The sequence below is a fragment of the Pogoniulus pusillus genome, chromosome 28, assembly GCF_015220805.1.
Source record: "Pogoniulus pusillus isolate bPogPus1 chromosome 28, bPogPus1.pri, whole genome shotgun sequence".
NCBI lineage: Eukaryota > Metazoa > Chordata > Aves > Piciformes > Lybiidae > Pogoniulus > Pogoniulus pusillus.
In genome coordinates this window covers 9,081,346-9,094,898 of record NC_087291.1, presented here as the reverse complement: position 1 = coordinate 9,094,898, position 13,553 = coordinate 9,081,346, and the positions used below count along the sequence as shown (strand labels likewise).

Here is a 13,553-nt window from a genome sequence, read left to right as displayed (position 1 = left end):
GGTTTCACACCTCTTTTTTTTTATGGTGGGATGTGTTCAGAGACAATATAATGTACATTAACAAAGGGATGGAACTTTATCTTGGACAAAAACAGGAGACTCCCAGCACTGTTAATACAGATTGCATGGTCATGTTGTGAAATAGCCTGAGCTTCAAAAGAGCTATTTTTACCACATTAGCCACAGAACAACCAGGAAGGCTGTAGCTGGTTTTGCAGCAAAGCGGTGTAAAAGATTTACTGAATCTTACAAAAGACAGTGAGAGATGCAGAATGCTAAAGGATATGGAATAAATGCTGAAAGACATTTGTCTGAAGAAAGCTGATTAGCTACAGGCATAGATTTTAGGGCTCTGCCTTTGCACAACTAACTTGATACAAACCATGAGTGATGGCCACAAATCTCACTCAATGTACCTTTCACGTGAAGGAGTTACATATCTGTGTACACACAGGTATCCCCAAGGAGTTCCACAGGACTCCTTTTGCCATGAATGATAATTCTTGCTATTCTCATACTCCATGCTAAAATTTCAGGATCCAGTCTTGGAAACTCACACCAACTCCAGAGAATTTCTTCTTCTTAGTCCATATATATAGAGAAAAGCTCCCCAAAGTATTTTGGAGACAGGGCTTAAACCTGTCCCAACTATGCAGACCTGTCAGATTTTGCTCCAGGGGTAGGTTTTGCTTAAAAGACTACCTGGTGTGTGTTGTTTTAGATAGGCTTGCTGGGTATATGTGGAATTTGGAATGTACAATAGTGTGTTCAGTGCCAGATTTTACAACACACAACTTTTTAAACGTAGGAGAAGCACAATGATATTTCACCTCCAAAGTAAAGTTTATGCTGATTCTATTTTGGCAGACCAAGCAACAGTTTTGTGAGGTAAAGTGTCAAGCCCAACATTTTAAGCTTGGGCAGAAAAATGAAAGCAAGGGTAAGCATTATGGAGTACAAGGCTAGCATTGTACATTTAAATGAGCTCACAAAAACATGGAATTCTTCATATGGAGATAATTTTTTTTCTGGTGATGCCTCTAGGGGGAAATGTCTTGCTGGTTTCCTTAGCACATTTTCAAATAAACAGATGCCCATGGATTTTTTTTTTCTGTTGAAAAGATCAAAAAATCATCATCAATATTTTCTTAATTGGAGAAGGAGAAAGTGGAGGGAATCTTGGAGATACTCTCTTTGTGTTCAGATCATTTTGAGTTACATTCCATAAGGTTGTCTCAGAAAAACTGTGTAGCAAGGATGAATTTTTAAAACCTGAAGCTTCTAGTGCTTGCAGTGTAGTTATGTATATATAGCACTGTAGTTACAGGGTGATGGCTGCATGTATGTGCACATAGGTCTGTGAGGCTGCTTTGGAAATGTCTGCCTGTGAAGAAATTGAATTTGTATTTCCAGAGCCTCTCTGTCAAAATCCTGGATTAAACAGGGCACGTACTTGGGGAATCTGTAGGGCAAGATGAGACAGTATGAGATGACTGAAGGTCTGCTGAGCTCTAGAACGTGCTGAATACTTGAAAAAATTAGTCAAGGATAGATTTGTGTTTAACCTGCACCTGAGACATGAAAACAGTTGGGAAATAAATTGTTGCTGCAGTACCAGAGGAATAATTTTATGTTCTTTCAGTTTGGCTCCAGTTTGGCTCAGAGTTTGTGAACAGGTACAAGTGAGCACACAGTCTGGGTTCTTACTGCTGGCTGAGGAATCTGACACCCTGCAATCTGGGCCGGCCATATCAAACAATTTACATGGTGAACCAGAGCATTCCAAACCCAGTGTCAGTCTGCCCCAGCTTCCAGAGGTTGTAGTAAAGGGGCAGTTGTTATTTCTAGGTTGATGAGAATGGACAGTTAGTTCCCCAATGCTAAAGGTTGTCAAGGATACAGCCACAGTAACTTGGAAAGGCCTCACATGGTGTTTTTTTCTTTAAGAACAGCCCACCAGAGTCAGTCAGGATCCCCAGATCAGGGGGAACGTTGAGAAGTGCTGCCTGACTGATGGAGCTCCAGGTCACTAAATGTCAAGCAATAACCCAGGAGCTAAAAATTTCCACAGTGTGCCTAGAAAATTAAGGGCTCTAATTACTAGCAATTATACTAAACAGCTCTCTTAAAATACAGCTCTCTTAAAACACAACTCAGTGCTTTCCAATGGTCAGACGTAGTCCGTTAAAAATTAAGAGGGAAGGTGAGAACTGAAGAAGAAAGGCTGTTTTGCTACTGTATGAGCACATGTGTAAGCTCCTATCTTGATTATTGCTTTATCTAATAAAGAAAGTTAACTGACCTAGGAGAGAGTGCAGAAAAGGCAAATAGGAATGACCTAGGGCATGGAATAACTTTTTTTTTGAGAGGAGAATAACTGAATTAGGACTTCAGCTTGTAAAGATATTAAGAAATGGGAAAAATCTATGAGGTAATAAAGGGGTAGAGAAGACAAGTGATCATTTCTTGCTTCTCAGGAGCATGGTTATAGGAAGACACTGAGGTACTGGCTGCAGGAAGTGCGAATAACACCTTCAAGAGGAACCAGGGCATGTACAGAATATTCTCATGCTTTTTCAGTGTCTGCTTCTGACTATTAATGGCTTCTTGTCTGACATGGTGTAGCTGTCGTCATACCAAAACTAGCCAGCTGGTGCTGTCTAATCTGGAAATTGTCAGTTCAGGTGCAGGGATGCAGCAAACAATGCAGAAATTACAGCCTTTACAGTGATAATGAATAACCTAGCATCATAGGGGACTCAGGTTGTCTGGGCTTTGAATACACTCTGTTGTGTGAATTTCTTGGTATCCATGGGATAGGTTTCCCATTAGCTTTACTGTTGGCTTTCTCAGACTATCTCGAGACACCTAAGGGTTGATGACTTTAGCAGTATGTTGATGGTCCTGGAGGGCTGGACCTTTAGTTTGATACCTTCTCCTAAGACAACATTTATATCAGGTCAATCTTTGATGCTAGTGTGTTAGATGATTTGATCAGGGAAGTAGGTGTATGTGGACATTGCCATATGTACTGGTATTAGTAACCCACTGGGTACAGTCCAGGAGAGATGACTGATTTTTATTCAGGAATCACCTCCAAGCTTAGGAGTGGACCATCTTGACACCAGGAAATCAAAGGTGGCAGAAGACTTATGTGAATGGACAAGCAGTTTGTAGAAAAGATCCTGAGAGGATCTGTGGATCCTGCAAAGGGTCACTGAGATGTTGAGTAGATCAGAGAATGTGACATTAGAAAAGGCTGAGAGCTGAGACTGTTCAGCCTGTAGAAGGGAAGGCTCAGGGAGGATCTCATCAGTGCATGTAAATGCCTGATGTAGGATTGTGAAGAAGATGGATCAAGACTCTTATTCTTGTCTGGCGACGGGACAAGGAAAGATGAGCACAGATTGAAGGGCAGGAAGTTCACCATATTTCCACTAAAATGCAAGAAACAAACCTTGTTCACTGCAAGTGTGGTTAGTTCTGAAGCAGGTCTCTTTGGGAGGCTGAGGAGATCCTTGGAGATACCAAAACCTGTCTGAGCACAGTCCTGTTATCCTGCTGTAGCTGACATTGTTTTGAGCAGGATGTTGGTGTAGATTGTGCTAGCTGGGGTATTTTGGTGAGAAGAATTAGATTATAGGCTGTGAAAAGGAAACAGTGGTGATGTCTGCTTCACTCATAGGCTTGCTGAGATGTATAAGAACAAGAACACAAACATAGGTAATACAGAGTTTTTTCCTGACTGGCTTTTTGCGCTGCACTTCTCTCTCTATCCTGGCTTGCTGTCTGACTAGTCTGTCTGCTTCCTAACCCTCTTGGCTGACCCTCCAAACTCACCTTGAACATAAGGCAATGTCTGGGGTAAGGTAGAGGGGTGGGAAGAAGGTGGAAGGGTGGTTGGGAGCCCCTCCTGGGAACTCTGGTTTCTGTGAGGGCTGTTATGGTTCTGTATTACTTTTTAACTTGTGTATTTCTGTCTCTAGCTGTCTAGATTGTAAATATCTGCTTGTGTATTGTGCTAAGATGTGAATGTAGTTTCATTCTCCAATTTCCAAATTGGCTGAGTTTAGTCTGGGTGATATTCTTAGGTGTGAGGGGGTGGATAACACCCAAACCATCACATAGATGATGAAGAAATACCTTCCTGTGTTGGAGATTCTGATTAAACCATCAGTGCTGGAGTGACCGTGTGAGCAGCTGGCTGCAGTGGCTGCAGTGCAATCATCTTGCAGCTCTCTGGTAGCAAATACGATGGAAATCTTTGGGGGCAAGATTTTGTTGAAGTGCATTAGATGCAGGTGTGTCTATATGTGCAAATATGCAATGGGTGAGTATGGCAGATGTAACTTGGCTAAGTGCCTGGAGTCCTGCATTTTTAGCCGGAGTAATTTGTCTCTATGGTAGTGTTGTGCCTACACAGCTGTGCTGTCATACACTGCTGTATGTCTTGGTGTGTTGTACTGAAAGGTGTTGACGAAAGTTGTAGTTTCATAGAATCAACCAGGTTGGAAGAGACCTCCAAGATCATCCAGTCCAACCTAGCACCCAGCCCTAGCCAGGCAACCAGACCATGGCACTAAGTGCCTCATCCAGGCTTTTCTTGAACACCTCCAGGCACAGTGACTCCACCACCTCCCTGGGCAGCCCATTCCAATGCCAATCATTCTCTCTGGCAACAACTTCCTCCTAACATCCAGCCTAGACCTCCCCTGCCGCAACTTGAGACTGTGTCCCCTTGTTCTGTTGCTCGTTGCCTGTGAGAAGAGGCCACCCCCCACCTGCCTACAATGTCCCTTCAGGTAGTTGTAGACAGCAATGAGGCCAGCCCTGAGCCTCCTCTTCTCCAGGCTGCACACCCCCAGCTCCCTCAGCCTCAGTTTGATGAGTCCTAGAGAAAGAAAAGTCCCCTAAGAAAACTACAGGGACCAAGACCCATCCCAGGGGATGGATCTGGGTGTCCCAGGCTGTTCTGATAGTGTTATTCCATCCCATTTTCTGGTATCAGAGCTTATCAAGCCAGTGCTTGGTTGATATTGCTCTTTTTTCCTCCCTGCCTTCACCTCTTGTCTCCGGGCAGAGCACACCTCCCTTCTGACCCCATGGTGTGCGTGGGCAGATGGCTCCCGGCTGGCAGGGAATTTGGAGCTGTGCCATGCGGCCTGCTGAGGCCTCGTAGGGATAAGATGAGGGTGGGGGAGCAGTTGTGGCCTACTCTCAGGCCTGCCGAGGGTGGAACAGGTGGAGGGTTCTAGATGGGTTTTGTCTGATAGACTTGGCCTGGCTTGTGGCTGTATTTGCTCTACCTGATTGCCTTTTGCACCTGTAAATAGAATCTCTCTTCGAACTTCCAGTCAGCACGCAGCATCTTTGTTCTTGCTCTGAAAGGAGTAAGAGTCACTTCTGTCATCCAGCCCTGGGTTGCTCGTGGCCTCAAATGACAACAGGAGGTACAGCAAATGTAACTTGGCTAAGTGCCTGGAGTTCTGCATTCTTACCTGGAGTAGTTTGTCTCTGTAGCAGTGTGGTGCCTGCACAGCTGTGCTGTCATGCACTGCTGTGTGTCTCGGTGTGTTGTGCTGGAGGCTGTTGATGAAGGTGCCTGGCATCCATCTCTTGCTATTCCCTGGAAGCCTCAGCTCGTCATAACTTTGAACATCTTGCCCTAAGGAAACACAGTGTTTCAGTGTATTGTCATGTAAAACTTTGGTTAAAGAGGAGGTGCAAAAGTGGTTTTACAGAGAATGGTTTCATTCAGCCTCCTGAAAAAGTCTTGATTTGAACTGGATAGTGACAGGTAAGTACATTTTACTTTTGTGTGACAAACTTGTACTGTGTCATTACATCCAGCTGGATTTTGCACAGGCTTTTTTTCCCCTCCCATTTAAATCACTTTTCAGTGCTAAGGACAAATAGAGGCTCTGAGCAATGGTGGGACTGGTGGATGGAAAAAGAATACTCTAGATACCAGGTCAGCAGATTTCTTTGTGTGTGTTAGTAGCTAAAGAAAAGCTGAGGCTGCTAGTTCATCTGGAGGTAAAAGAGATGCTCACAACCTAATTAATGCATATTTCTGTGGTTTAGAGATAAGAAAATTAATTGTTGTGAGTTCAGTGATGGAATCAAGATCAAATTCACTGTAGCCTGTGAGCCATGGTTCAATTTCACCTTGTCAGAATGTTTCCCAAGTATATACTTACAGAAATGGAAACCTCAAAGGTCTCGGACCTTTGCAATCAAAGACCAAAAATTCCCTCTGCCTCACCTGGTGCTTTCCTCTGAAAAGCAAACAAAGCCTGCTGTGATGTGGGAGATGTATCTGAGCCAGAGGGAAGAAATACATATGGTACAAGTGCTATGAAATGTAATAATTGAGAAAGGCAGTGGCAGTTAAATGTTTTGTGGACACTGACATGTTTGTCACTGGTGGGCTAGTAGTTTGCTGTGGTTTTCTTTTAATCTATGACATAGAGGAAAGTAGCTAAAATCAACCTGTGAATCAAAGGCACCATGCCCTCTGCTTTAAAGAGCATCAGATTCATAGCCTGGAGCCTTATCTCTCTTGAGGGATGCTATCTTTTACAGTGCATGCAGACAGGGAGCACTCTTGAGACAGTAACTGCATCAGTCCTTATTCCAGCAAAGGAAATGTTTCTTCTTGAGAAACTCCAAGAAAAAAATGTGCAAAAGACAAGGAGAACAGAGAAAACTTCTTTTCCCCCTAAGGCACTAGGAGTGTGCAATGGCTTGAATACATACTACGTGTTTAATAAACCTAAGAAACAGCAAAAACTTTTTCATGGAATCACAGAATGTTAAGGATTGGAAGGGACCTCAAAAGGTCATCAAGTCCAGCCCCCTGCCAGAGCAGGATCGCCTAGACTAGGTCACACAGGAACACACCCAGGCAGGTTTTGAATGTCTCCAGTGAAGGAGACTCCACAACCTCTCTGAGCAGCCTGTTCCAGTGCTCTGTCACCCTCACAGTGGAAAACTTTTTCCTTTTGGTTGCCTATCTATCTTGGCAATGAAGGCTCCTTAGCAACACTGGGACAAGAAGTTGCTGGGAGAATCTGAAGAATTTTTTCTTAAATAGCCACAGGTATGTCCTATGTACATTAAGAAATGTGAATCCTGCCTGGCTCCTTCTGAAATTAGATCTGAATTATGCTCTTTGGGGAGAACCTTGACCTCATAGAACTCCTCAGACTCTGCCAAAGCTTTACTGTGATCTTTATTGTACACTAAAATGGTGCATCTGAAAGATTAGGGGAGATTAGTCTGAAAGCTGTTCCCAAGCTGATATAAAATCAGATTATACATGCTGAAGCCGGAGAAACAATCTGTTTGTTAAAATGTGCTGATTTGCATGAAATGTAATTGCTGAGAAAATGTACAGAGCAGCCTCTTTTTATTCTGTGCACTAGAATAGTTTCTCATTTTTATTCAGGTCTTGAAAATTTGGAAGAGAAAGGATATGCTGAAAAATAGTGTGACAAGGTGTCACAGAAGAAGGGATTTAGGTTGCTCAAAGAATTGCTGTCAGAGATTCACTTGACAGGGAATGTAGGAATTAGGCTGGTGCACAGGGGCCAGGCATCTTTAGAATGTTTTAATTTTTCTTTTTTAAGGGTAGAAGGTTACTAACTTCATGCTTCACATAAATGTCTGCTCTATGTGAATATTGAAATGAAAATAATATGGCCAACTTGTAGAAAAAACAAAATCTGAACCATTTGGGTTTTGGTTTTTTTTCAAAATGGGAAATTAAAGATACTTGAAGCACAGTCTGGACAGATTAAAATGCCTTTTGCTCATGCTGAAACTCTGCTCTTAGAGCAGGTAATCAGTTTGCATATCCCACTTGGAAAACTTTTAATTAGACTCATGAAATGAGGCAGGCTATGGTGTGCTTGCTCGGAGAAGTGCATTGTTGCATGAGTACACCTTGTGACCTCGTGGCCCGTGGGATCAAGCTGTACTGCAAAACTAACTCTCTAGTTCAAAACAGTAATTTACAGTTTGTGAACAGGGAACATGAAGGAAAAGAGGGAAAATGAGGAGAAAAAGAGTTAATAATGGAGAAGAGCCTTCAGGCTGAGTTAAGTCAGGAGAGCAAGGAGTGAAGTGTGATGTAGAAGTTTTGTCTCAGAATATTGGATTACTTTGTGGCTATTTAAAAACAAACCCAGGACCTTGCACTTGGCCTTGCTGAACCTCACGAGATTCACACAGGCACACTTCCCAATTTTCCATGTTACTTCTATACTTTAAAATATCCACTAATGTTGGTTTTCCTGGCATACTGCTTGCTTCACAGGCTCACAGGATGTTAGGGGCTGGAAGGGACCCAAGGAGATCATTGAGTCCAAACCCCCTGCCAGAGCAGGACAATACTATCTAGCACAGATCATAGCACACATCCAGACAGGTCTTGAAAGTCTCCAGAGAAGGAGACCCCACAACCTTTCTGGGAAGCCTATTCCAGTGCTCTGTGACCCTTACAGCAAAGAAGTTCCCCCTTGTGTTGAGGTGGAACCTATGGTTAATATACAGCAGTAGATATATCAGTGTGTGATATATGTAAAAAACAAATCAACCCCCCACCTGTGTAAGTGTGTATATCTGCAAAATTAATGTCATAAGTACCTGTCAATAATGAAGGAACTGTGTGCTGTGGAATAGTTAAGGCCTAAAAATATGGAAAAAAATATAATTACTGGTCTTGATACCATAATTGGTAATAGATACTTCTGACTAGCCTAGGCTTGCTTGAATAGTTGAAACCTGGTCTTTTGACCTGACTAGACTGTTGTTTTATGCAGCATCCCTCTGAGAGCCCTGTGGGAGAATGATACTGCCTGTGGATGTAGCTTATAATGGAAAGCTTATAATGGTAGTAGTGGTTACCAGAAAGGGAAGGTATCTGAATAGTCTGGTCAAGCCAATAAATCCAGTTCTTTAATGTATGTACATTATCTGATGCCAGATATTTTCAGCCCTTCTGCCTCCATTGGGAGCTGAATGCAAACAGCAGTCCAGGGACCTCCCCCTCCTTTTGAAGACACATAGTTGTAGCACTGAGAACAGGACAGTGCTTGTAGTATCCCATAAGGAGTGAAATACACTGAATTTCAGCTTTCCTTTGTTTTTTCTTATGGCTAAACTAGTAAGTAACAAGATGAGTGAAATGGTGCAGTTAGTGCTGATCAGCAAATGCATCTTAAAGGTCAGAAAATGCCACCTTGTTCTTCTCTGTTGTCACTCAGACTGGGTCACTGTTCAGTGTGTGTGGGAGATAGACAGGCTCAGTTTGAGGGGAAAAATGTCTGGAAGACTTCTGTTTTCTCCTTGAGGACATCTCTATCAACACCTATGCATGTTTCATCTAATACTGCCAAAAGCTGGGGTGGATAGAAATGTATATTGCTCAAAGCCAAAATCCTGATGTTGTTGGAAGCCATAGCAATTATATGTAAAAAAACCCATTGCAAAGGTTGGCATTGCCTTTGTGAATGTTACTGTGCTGCAGTGCCATCATGCCCTCATTCACATTCAGTCTTAAATGAAAAGAGAGAGAGTTTAATTATGGCGTCTTACTGCAGATGAGCATTAATTAGTTTTAAAGTCCATTAGGTGTAATAGGATAATTTCAGAAGAGGGCTCTGTGGAGTTGGATGCTGTGGATACTGACTGTCAGAAAGTGCAGAGCAGCATCTGAGATTGTGGAGACTGCAAAGACCTGCTCTAGGAGTGACCACAGCTCATAGTGAATTTAACCAGAGATGTCACATCCCCTGGAGCTAGCTTCTGTGGTCAACAGGGCTGCTACTGGCAGCCAAAAATACAGCACATGCTCTTCTTCATAAGCCTCTTTCAAAGTATCTGTTTGTTTGCCTGTTTGCAGAAGCACAGAAACACTCTGCTTGGAAAAGACCATCAGGATCACCAAGTCCAACACGTATCCCTACTCTAAACCATATCCCCAAGCACCACATCCAGATGACTTTTATACACATCCAGGGTTGGCGACTCAGCCACCTCCACAGGCAGCTCATTCCAATGCCTAATCACTCTTGCTGTGAAAAAATGTTTCCTGATGTCCAGTCTAAACCTACCCAGTGGCAGCTTTAGGCCGTTTTGGCCTCTTGTTCTATCACTATTTACCTGTGAGAAGAGACCAGCACAGCATCTCCACAGCGTCCTTTCGGGTAGCTGTAGACAGTGATGAGGTCTCCCCTCAGCCTCCTCTTTTTGAAGCCAACCATCCCCAGCTCCTTCAGTCTCTCTTCATAAGTTTTATTCTCCAGGCCTTTCCCCAGCTTTGTTGCCCTCCTCTGCACTTGCTCTAGCGCCTCAACGTCCCTGTTGTATTGAGATGCCCAGAACTGAACACAATACTCGAGGTGTGGCTTCGTCAAAGCCGAGTAAAAGGGGACAATCACCTCCCTACTCCTGCTGGACACAACGTTTTTAATCCAAGCCAGGATGCCATTGGCTTTCTTGGCCACCTGGGAACACTGCTTGCTCAGACTCAGTTGGTTTTTGATTGTGACTGGACTGTGTGTTTGTATAAAACAAATACTTCAGTGCAGTCTTCAGCTGCAGAGCTTCGCAGTAATGCAAAAATGGTATTGGGTCCTTATTAGGAAATTGAAAATCCAATTGTTTAACCAGACTGCACTGAACTAGAAAAAATAGGAAAAATATTCTATTTCAGCCTGGCAAGCTGCAGCACAGTGATACTACTGAGGTTTTAATTTTTGACTATGGTTCTTTTTCCTTTTGCTGTTTGACTGTTTGCTGACTCTACTTATCAAAAGCAATGAGAAAAGAATGTAAGGAGCTGAATCGTACTGCTAATTCTGTGTTTATTTATGATTAAATTGCTTTCCTGTCCTTTGATTTATGAGGAAAGGGAAACATAAATGGATGAATAAGGGATTCAGCTGCATAACTTCCCTGAATTTTTGAGTCTGCTATCTGGTGGAGCACTGCAACAGACTTTAAACATCTCTACTGGCGCCCACAGCATGCTGAACAAGATAGAAAATGCTGTCTGGTTCAGCTCTGAGAGCCTGCAGTCCAAGTGAGACGGCAACAAAATGATACTGTGAGAATAAATTATTGTATGCATTTATTTTCTTTCAATGATTGACAATGCTGTTTACTTCCTTTCCATGGAACTTCTCAGAAGAGGGGGCTGTTGTTTGGGATATGTACAGTGGCTGAAGGCTAGAGTAGGGAAGGGCTTCCATGAGTGGGAGATGAAAAAAAATCACTTGAGATCATGACCTCATTGCTGAAGTCATTATTCCATTGCTGTCACACAGAGAAGCATCTACATCTTAAAACCAGTCATTTAATAGTAATCCCAGTTCTCTTTGGAGATGCTTCTGGTTCCCTAACACAGTGACAGGTATGGTAAACTCCTGTGAAATGTTTAGGTACTAATCCGAATGGTGATATAGTCACAGGACACAAGATTTACCTGTGTGGCAAAACGGCTCCTTCTGCATTCTTCAGTTACTGATGGGCAAAGCACTGGCTCTCTTGAGATTTTCCCAGAATATAAAGAAAATGGTTAAATAGCAGCAACTGTTAGTTGGAAAGGCAGATGATGTTCACTGTAGTGTCTCCCCGTGCTGATTCTGGGAAGCCACAGCACCACTCATATAGTCTGTGACCTCTCTAAGAGGGCTCCCTCCTCATCTTTGTTCTGTAAGGAAAACCTTGATTAATTTCACAGAATCAATCAGGTTGAAAAAGACCTTCAAGATCAAGTCCAACCTGATGCTGTGTTAAGCATGCATAACCAGGGTGTTACACAGGCAGGGCAGTAGAGTGTCAGACTTCCAGCATTCAGGAATGGAAAAGCTCTCTGAGATTCTTGATCCCAGTCCATGGATGCTCTTGGTAGCCGTACCGCAGGAGGCTTTACACAGTTCCTCATTTTTCTGCCTATCAGCTGATGAGGATGTTTGCCCTTGATGTTCCCACTGAAGTAACTGTTGCAGAGTTACATTTTACTGATGGGAGCTGTTTAACATTGCAGGAATAAATTTAGGAAGGTTACTACTTCACCCTTGTCTTCAGATGGAACGCATCCCAGTTCAGAGTTCTCTGTAAAGATAATCCTAGTTCAAATATAGTTTCTGAAATAGCTTCCTCTTTCTCTCTGTTTTTTCTTCTCTCTCCCTCTTTCTCTTTATTTTAAGGTATTATATTTACTTTAGTACCCTAGACTGCTGCCTGCTTCTATTTTATCATCTTTTGGCTGTTTTTCTCAGTGGTGGTGAAAAGGAAGAGTATATTGCACTCAGTCCCTGCCCTTTAGTCCTATTTTTTCCTTGCTGGTGAATTGTGCTGACATTTCTCCCCCAAGAAAACTTGTCCATGATACTGCAAGTTCACCTGTGAACATTATCTGACTAGATGTGTCCACAGGGCCAGTTCTGTGTGTCTAGAGAAGAGAGAAATGAAATAAAATCACAAAAGAAAGCAAGGAGGAGAAAAATAGGAGAAGTAGACACATTCTGTGATGTAACTTTTCTGCATCTGTTTATGTGGCAGAGAAAAAAAAGGTGAAGTAGTAAGAATTGCTTTTCCAAGATCCTTACTAGTGTTTCCTTCCTTTGTTCCATGTGCATCTTTTATTTTGTGATAAGCAGACCTCATTAATATTTGTAAATATATGAAGGGTGAGTGTCAGGAAGATAGAGCCAGGCTCTTCTCAGTGATGTCTAACAATAGGACAAAGGACAGTGGGTGCAAACTGGAGCACTGGAGGTTCCATGGAAACATAAGGAAAAACCCTTTTGCTCTGAGAGTAGAAAAGCACCAAAATACTGTCTATAGAAGTTGTGAAGCCTCCTCCTCTGGAGGCATTCAAAACCCACCTGGATGCCTTCCTGTGTGACCTGCCCTAGGTGGTCCTGCTCTGGCAGAGAGGGTTTGACTAGGTGATCTTTCAAAGTCCCTTCCAATTGCTAACATTTTGTGATTCCATTTTTCCTAGCCAGGCCATCATGCTTTCAATGAAAGGTGCTATGCAATATCTGTGCTGTGTACTCTGACCAAGAAAAGCTGTGTTTGCACAGCCATTAGTTACACACCATCACTTAGACATTATAGTGTCAGAAGTAATTAACCAGAATGGATGAAAGGCCCAGATATTGTTGAGACCTATTTTGCTTGTTTCTTAAACTATTACCAGCTGAAACACTGGCAGAAGTACTTTTGGACGTTTCTTTTCTTGCTAGGGATGGAGCTGTCTATAAATTGATCTTTAATCTCAAAAACTACAGCGAGCTAGTGAGCAGATTGTTGTCTGCAAAAGAAAAAGGCCAAACAAATTGCTTTTCTGTCATGGACACCAGGAATTTCCTATGTTTAGATACATATCAGAGGGCTCTCTGAGGACTCCCATGTACCTGCACGTTTCTCTTTTCTGCTGTGCTCAGGCCACAGGATGCAGGAGAGGATCAGAAGCAGAAGGTGAGTTCACAGCAGAAACCCATGAACTGGCAGGTCTGGGTCTCAGAATCACTGCT

The 13,553-nt window shown here is 42.8% G+C and overlaps 1 protein-coding gene across 2 annotated transcripts in view; it reads left to right on the top strand.

Moving 5' to 3' along the window:
* STK31 (serine/threonine kinase 31) overlaps positions 1 to 13,553 on the top strand; it is a 109,096-nt gene that overhangs the window by 66,458 nt on the left and 29,085 nt on the right. The window lies entirely within an intron of this gene.